The sequence below is a fragment of the Metopolophium dirhodum genome, chromosome 1, assembly GCF_019925205.1.
Source record: "Metopolophium dirhodum isolate CAU chromosome 1, ASM1992520v1, whole genome shotgun sequence".
Classification (NCBI taxonomy): Eukaryota; Metazoa; Arthropoda; class Insecta; order Hemiptera; family Aphididae; genus Metopolophium; species Metopolophium dirhodum.
The window spans coordinates 113,317,961-113,325,549 of record NC_083560.1 but is presented as its reverse complement, the minus strand read 5'-3'; the positions used below and the strand labels follow the sequence as shown (position 1 = coordinate 113,325,549).

Here is a 7,589-nt window from a genome sequence, read left to right as displayed (position 1 = left end):
AAAAACTTAATATAATATATTATAATATGTATTTATTTTACAAATTGTCAATATTTCATCACATAGGAGGTTATGTTAATCAATCTTTTTTGCCAAACATTACATATTATATATTATTCTGTGGTATCATCACATAATATCATGCTTACTGCTAATAGATAAACATGCCAAATATAAATCTAGATCACAGACAAAAACATCATACAGGACTGTTACAAGACTGTACAACAATATTATTATTATAGTATACAAATAATATTGGTTGAGAAGAGTACGGAAGTATTTTATTTACGATTAGTTATGATCACCAAGACATAACGCAGTGTAGTGTGTACATTACCCAACAATCGCATTTGTTCTATAGTCCCCCCACGCCCTCCATCCATGTCTTTCGACAGTCCTATATCCCAGTCTGCGATCTAAATATAACGATTAAAACACTAATATATTGTAGTATTGAAATTATTGATAAAAATGGAAATAGGCAACATTTTATTTATAGACATTTTTTGCAATTATTTTATTTTAATGTCTATGATATTATAATATCATTGTGTTATCCGCATTTGCTCGAGTAAGTCGATACCAGGCAGTGTACGTTGGATTGTGAATCGTGTGGTAATTTTTTGTTGTTGTATCTACTGTTATGTGTTATTAAAGTGTTAATATTGTTTATGATAATTACTAAATACACAATGGCAACGAAAGTAAGTACTTACATCTAATTTATGCAAATAATGTATATTGAATTATTTATTATATATTGAAATTTTTTTTATTTATTTTAAAACCTCTAGTATAAAACTATATATAATATATATCGAAATAATTAAGTAAAAATCATTACTCAATTATTGGGTGTCAACGTACAATCTCAGAAAAGTAAAATAATTGCTCCACCTGTAGTGGATAGGATAAAATCATCGGGATAAAATTTTGAGATTTGAAATCGAGTTTACTGCATCAGTCCACTGTTCAGACGTTCAGGACTCTTGGATTGTCACTTACACTAGGTACTGATAAGAATTTTAGATCCTGAGCGGTGCAATGAGTGGTTAGTTTTACTATAATGTGTGTTTTATCCATATAAATAATTCCTAGGTATATAAATGGAATAATATTGTCTTATAGTTCAACATTTTAGATTCTGAGCGAAGCGATGAATGTATTGATTTTACAATACAATGGTAAGTGATTTTTTTTTTTTTTTATTTTTTTTATTTTTTTTTTTTTTTTGTGTCTGTCATCACTTTTTAGGACAGTAAAAGTGCTTGGATTTTCTTCAATAGTAACTTTTCTGATAGGAAAAATCTAGTTGGTACTTTGGGGGGTCAAAAGTAATTTCCCAGTAGTTTTCAAAAGCGCTGTGAAAAACAAAAGAAAAATTAAGGAAAAACAGGAATTTTTACGCAAAATTTGTTTTCGAGAAAATCGATTTTGGTTTTTGGTGCAACTCAAAAACAAATGACCGTAGATACTTGAAATTTTCACTGGTTGTTTATATTTGCATTTTCTATACACGATAACATTTTCAAAATAATTTGACTCTTTTTGAGCTGTTTGCGGACATTGTCAGTTTTTAATTTTTTTAGTTTTTTTTTCTGTAAATATCAATAAAATTTTATTTGTTGGGTAAAAAAGCGTGAAAATTTAATATAAGGCTCCTGATATTTTTTTTCTAATAGCAGTTGTTATTATGTAGTTATTTGTAGTTTGTTATTATGTAATTAATAATTATTATAATAGGTACATTCATTATGTTTATATGATCTATTTCTTATTATAATATTAATATGTTTATAAGGAGATAACTATAGAATTTAAAGAGCATACAATAATATATAATTCTAGAACTTATCACCTAAAAACCCTAAGATAATACAAGTCCACTACAGACCAGAACTGAAATAAGATCCACGCTCAGAGTGTACGCAAATTTGTTCGTAATCATAAATTATATTTTCTTTTCGTTATTTAATAAATAAATTGCATGTTCTCGTACTTATAGGTACAAGTATTATTCTTTTAGTAAATAAGATATTTATATTTATTTTAATATAGGTACATATTGATATTTATATGTAGTTATGTATTTGTTAGTTGTTATTAAAACTTTGTAAACAAAGTCAGATAAGTAGGTGACGGTAAGTATGTCAGTCTAGGATATTTTATATTATGTTTATATATTTATTAGATATTTGGTAACAAAATTAACTACTTACGTGAAACCTTGATTTAAATTTTCAATCTTTAGATAATATAAAAGTTGAACGTCTTATACATTGTTAACAACTAAATAATTTGTAAATTTTCAATTTAATTAATGTTGTCAAAATTTGAACTTTAAACGATTATAACTTATAATATTATACATAATACGTGCATAATATGTATTTTTAAAATGTTTAAACTGTTATTTTCTCAACTTATATACTTGTATTCAATTTTCAAGCTTCTTGACCCAACGAATAAAATTTTATTTACATGCATAGAATAAAAAACTAAAAAAAATTTTAATTTTAAATGTCTATGAATAACTTGTAGAAATATTTTGAAAATTTTTCCATATATAGGAAATGATAAAATAAATATTTCATAAGAAAGTCAAGTCTTAGATTCAAAAATAAATATGTTTTTTAATTCTTAACTCAAAATAATTTGCAAATTTTCTTTATTTTTACGTATTTTGTCAAAATTTGAAATTCAAACGCTAAAAAAAATGATTGATTTAAGCTGAATTTTTTTTTACGTCCATTAAAAATAACTTACAAGGGCCGACCTTCTATTGAATTTTAAAGTTCATTTGATTTTGCGACATTTTTTTTAGCTTTTTTATTGTATTCGTTTTTAGTACCTTTATCTATAATGAATTCAAAAATGTTTATAGAATATTACTAAAAATAACCCAAGTAAGCGTGGTAGACCAGCTGCAGTTTCTTTTGAAGAATAATTAGCTATATTTATTACCCACGAATCTTCGTTGTTTCAAGATCAAAACAATTTAAAAAAGTTGAGTGACAATGTTTGGAAACAATTGGAAAAATTATTTGATGGGAAAATCAACGCAGCTACATTATATTTTAATTTATTGCAAAATAGAGGTAATTTAATGGATAAACTGGTTGAAAACACTGGCAGTTTAAAGGAAATAGTAGCAACAGTTGAATCGTTTAGTGAAGATGATAATAATATATTGGAGACTTCCATTAGTGATATGTCAGAAAATTATATCGAATCAAGTGAGAAAAATATTGAGTTTACAATTAAGCTTAACTACGATGACTATAGGAAATTAAAACCCGAAGAAAAAAAATTAACCGGGGTAAATACGTGAAATCGTTTGGTACATTAAAACCACATTATTGGACTAGGTTGTTTTATGAACAAATTTGGTCGAAAAAAAAAATATCGTGTAATTATATATTTAAAAAGTGTGTTATTGGTAATGAAAACACTAAACACTATTTTACGTTTACCGGGAAATGTAAAGATTGTTTGTCTAAAATTAATGTTTGGTCTAATGATAAACCTTCGGAAGATGATGAAATGTGGAAAATACATATTTGTACAGAACCACTAAAAAAATCTACATTATTTCATACATCCAAAAGGCAATGTAAAGGAGTTGAAAGAAAAGAAGTTAGCAAGTTATTATTACATAATTTACCATCAAATTGGCAAAGAGAAAAGGTTGACAAGATTTGTAACTTTGGTGATAGAATACCACCCCGTGTATATGGAAGTAACGTACTTCGGCTGGCTAAAAATGAATTTAAAAGTAAAGTCCTTGGGATAACTGAAAAGTGTCCAATTCGTTCATTAGACATTTTGAAATAAACGTCACAAAATGGATCTATTCAAACAATAAGTTTTAATGAATTTTTTGTCCATTATTGGTCACCGTTTCAAATTGCAGTGTATAAATCAGCAAATAAATTAGGTCATACTAAGTTGGCTATAGATGGAACAGGAAGTTTGGTTCAAAAGATTAAAAGAGTGCATAGTATCTCACATCATATATTTTTATATGAAATTGTTTTATATGGTTATGGAGTTCAGGTGTCTGTAGCGCAAATGCTGAGCGAAAAGCAAGATATGCCTACTACACAATATTGGCTTCAAAAGTGGTTAATGACAGGTGTTCCAAAAGAAGTAAGTGTACTTTCTATTTACTTAACAATCAACCTAATAAAACTCCCAGTTTTGTTGATTTTAAAAATTTTAAATTTTCCCAATTATCAGAAATTGTATAATATGAACATTTTATAATTCATGATGGAAACTTAAAATATACCATACACAATTAATCATGTGTGCTAGATTTAATTTACCATCTCCTTTTTAGTAGTACATTTTTCTGACAAAGTTTTATTACCCTACACTTAAAACCTAGTATCCTGTAGGAAATATAAGTTGTTTTTTACATTTTAAATTGAATACACCAATAAATGTAAGAAAATATAATTAAGAGTTATTTAATAAATAAAGTTAATTTATTTCTAACTAGATTTCATATTACGTGGACAAATAATATTTACAGGGAAACTTACTTTACAATATCCAATACTACATTTTAATTTGACAGCTCAGAATGTAATATTGGTAATAATTTTTTATATTATTACAGATAAGTATTGATATGAGTAAGGCATTGATGGGAGCAGTGACTAGAGCACTTTGTAATGGTTTAAATGTAAACCAATATTGTGAAATGTGTTTTAATGCATTGTTAAGTTCATCAGTAAACATTTTGCCGACATGTTTTATTCGCAATGATATCGCACATTTCATACATATGATATGTAGATGGAAGTGTTTTCGAGTAACAGAAAAAACGCGATTGAAATAATTTTATGTAAGATGTGCTAAATTGTTGTTGCAAGAGCGGACCTTGAATGAATTTTCCAAAATTTTAACTGCTATACTCACGGTAGCATATAGTGAAAAAGAAAATGCATCAGAAAATAGTTTTAAATTCATCATTAAATTTATCCTTGAAGGGCAAACCTATGAAAAAGAAAATAATCTTACGAATTATTCTCATGTACCAGCTGCACCAGAAATAGAAGATATATATGAAGAACAAATAGAATTAAATACTAGCAGCAGTATCATAACATTTTTGAATAATATTAATCAGATTTCTTTAAGCGCTGCATCAGTTGTGCAGCATAATATTGTTACCACAAAAATAAATGCATACTTTCTCGTCGATTTTGGAAAAAATATGGTTAAATTATGTTCAACTTTTCCTGTATGGAGTAATGTAATGGTGGATTTGTTCGGTTGTCCAAATATTACAGCCTCATCAGCACCAATTGAAAGTGATTTTAATAATCTTAAGAATAGAATACTAAAAAATGAAAGCAAGCCAATGAAAGTTGACAGGTCAGACATTTTTATTTACCTATTCATCTTTAAAATTAAATATCCACCTAGGTAATTAAAAAAATGTGTAGAAATTGTACATCTTACTTATTAATATATTTATTTTTAAATAGATTTGTAGTTACTTACTTAAATTCCTTAAGTGGGGCCATGAAAATTGCCCAAGACAAAATTACAAATAAAAAACATAGTTCTAATAAAGGTAATTTATACTTTATAGGTAGTAGATACACTTAATAATAATAATCCAACTAACGAGAATCTACTCTACTTATTTTTTTTTCAGAAAATGCCAAACCTTTTGTAAGGTCGTCAATGGTTTCAATCGATGAAGCAAATAATATTGATCAAGGTAATATAATTCAAGAAATAAGATTTTTAATTATTAAAAATAAAAGAAATAATCATACTGATTAATAAATTATTTGTGTGTGTTTTAGAAAGTCCAAATGCAGTTGTTGATAAATATAAAAATCATCACGGGTCTGACACAGATAACTCAATTATTTTTTCAGTTATAAAAAACAATAATTTTGATCTTGGTAAAAACATAAATATATATATTTTAATTAACCTTTACAACACACTGATAAGAAATATATTTTATGTGTTATAAAAAATCAAAATAAAGATAAAAAGTCTAATGAATCTGAATCTGAATCGGAAAAATCGTTTATAAGTCTTTTACGTTAAGAAAATTGGCGTGGAAAAGTAAATAATGAAAAATTAAAAAAGAAAAGACCGTCAAAGTATTTAGACCCTTGCCCAGAAATCAAGAAAATACTTAATAAATCGAAATTACGATAAAATAAAATTGTTTCCATGACAAATGGCAGTACTACTCCAATAAAAATACTCCATAAAAAAACTTTTATTGTCAATAATACATGTGCATTTGATACTATTCTATCGGTAATCTGCATTGGCTATTATGATTTTCCAAAATATAAAAACTATATTGAAAATATGAGTAACGATTTTTTACAATTTTGTAAATCGATTGCAATACATGGAGCTTGACTACCATAAGAGATACGAACTTTTGAAAATAAGTGGAATATTAGAGAACCCAAATTCTGAAATGAGTGGTGTACAATGTTATGATGCCCAATGCAATATACAAAGTCTCATTAAACAATTAAAAGTTATATCTGGTAAGAAAGTTATCAATTGCGTTAAATGCTCAGTGATAAAGAATGAGTATCTTAACTTGTTAAGCCCGAATTTGAAAATAATAGGTACAAAAGGATTCACTAAAGAAATATTAGAAACAGAATTACATAAATACTTATCGACCAGACAAGAAATTTGTAGTTCATGTAGTAGTTATATTGAAACAATGCATGAAGTAGAACCTCATATATTTATTGACGTTGATCTTTTGGGATATTATGGAGATGCAAATTGCATAATATCATCAATTCAAACAACTATAATGATAAATAAAATCGAGTAAGATAACAAAAATGTTATTCTTGTATAGCTATAAAATATCTATGTCTAAAAAAATAATATTTATATAATTTTATTACATAATAAATATTTTTATGATGTGATTAATTTTAATTAATAATTTTTAAAGGTTCAACTTATAAGGCATCGTCAATTTCATTGGGAATAATATTTTAGAAGCTAACCAAACAATGGGTCACTACACAGCATACATAAAAAGATCAAACAAATGGGAACTTCACGATGATCTTAAGAAGAAGACCACACGCATTTCACCACAACAAGTTATAAACCCACATATTCTAATTTATGTTATGACGTAAAACACTTAAACCTAATAACAAAATTGTATAAAATTATTTAATTAACATAGGCATTTTATTTTTTTTACGAGTGAAAAGTAAACATCTAAAATAACAAAAGGTAAACACATTTTTTTATACTTTGAATATTATTTTATATGACGACTACTCTTTATAAGAAACTTATGAACAAAATTTGTTCAAATTTTTAAAAGTTTATAATTTTAATATTTAATAAACCAGTTTATTTCAAATATATTATCACTTAAATAATTAAATCTGATATGGAAAATATATTAAATCATATTATCATAATATTTCATACGTATTAGATAAATAATGTTAATGTATTTTTATACTTATAGATTTGCATAAACCGCTAATTTTTTTATGCAAAACAAATGTCAATCTAAAAAAATATTGTGTATCTAGGAAATTACTAGCAAT

At 26.1% G+C, this 7,589-nt stretch overlaps 1 pseudogene; it reads left to right on the top strand.

Moving 5' to 3' along the window:
* The first annotated feature begins 6,354 nt into the window (after positions 1–6,354).
* LOC132951357 (uncharacterized) lies at positions 6,355–7,163 on the top strand (annotated as a pseudogene).
* Positions 7,164–7,589: the final 426 nt, after the last annotated feature.